Below are 1,125 nucleotides of genomic sequence, written 5' to 3' on the forward strand. Positions count from 1 at the left end.
TATAAAATAAGTTATAATAATAAAGAACTTATTAAAAAATAGTACTACTAAAGCTAAGTTAGAAAATAATAAGTCTTTATAATAAAACTTTTATTAAAAGTATAATACTATATAATAATTTATATACTTACTATATAAATAAACTAAATATAAAAGTTAAATAAAACTAATTTAAAAATAAATATAATACTTTTTTTATTTTTTATTTTAGTTAGTAAACTTAAGTTTATTAATACTTAAGTAAATATAAGCTATAATTATTATATATTTATAAGTAAAAAGTATATATAATAGTATAAACTATAGTAAATACTACTAGAGAAAGTATACTAAATTTATACTATAATTAAAACTAAGTAAAGTAGTTATTAATAATATAAGTTATACTTATTTATATTTTACTTAATAAAATTCTAAGTAAATATAAATAGCTAGAAATTTCTAGTTACTATTTATATAGTATTAAAGCTTACTAAAAATATAATACTTAAGCTTTTATAAATAAAGCGCTATAAAGTAAATATATATATAGCTATATAAAAGCTAGTAATTAATATAGTAGAAAAACTAGTAGTAAAAAGAATAAATTAATATTACTTTACTTCTTTATTAGTTATTATACTAAAATTAATATACTAAAGTTTAGTTTAGTAAGTTTATAAAATAATATAAAACTACTAATTTATAGTAATAAGTTTATATAAGTTAATATTAATACTATAAGTTTAAGCTATATTTAATACTAAAATAAAGGCTAAGCTGCTATTACTACTAAATTTACTACTACTACTAAATAAAGTCTAGAATTTTAAGAACTTCTTTAATAAAAAAGTAGCTATTATACTACTTTTTTATAGAAGCTTTTTTAATTATTATATCTACTTAAGAAAAAAAGTAGATAGTATACTTTTATAGCTTTCTTAAGCTTTTTTATATAATATACTTTATAAGTACTTACTAGAAATCTATAAGTAAATTATAAACTTTATAAATAAAGAATAAATATAAGTAAGCACTTTACTAGCTATAGCTTTAGTGCTATTAGTAAAAAAACTAAAGAAAAGTTAGTAATTTTATATTAACTATAAAGTACTAAATAAAGTAATAAAATAAAATTACTACTTT

This window comes from Metarhizium album (assembly GCF_000804445.1).
Source record: "Metarhizium album ARSEF 1941 chromosome Unknown scaffold_36, whole genome shotgun sequence".
Lineage (NCBI taxonomy): Eukaryota > Fungi > Ascomycota > Sordariomycetes > Hypocreales > Clavicipitaceae > Metarhizium > Metarhizium album.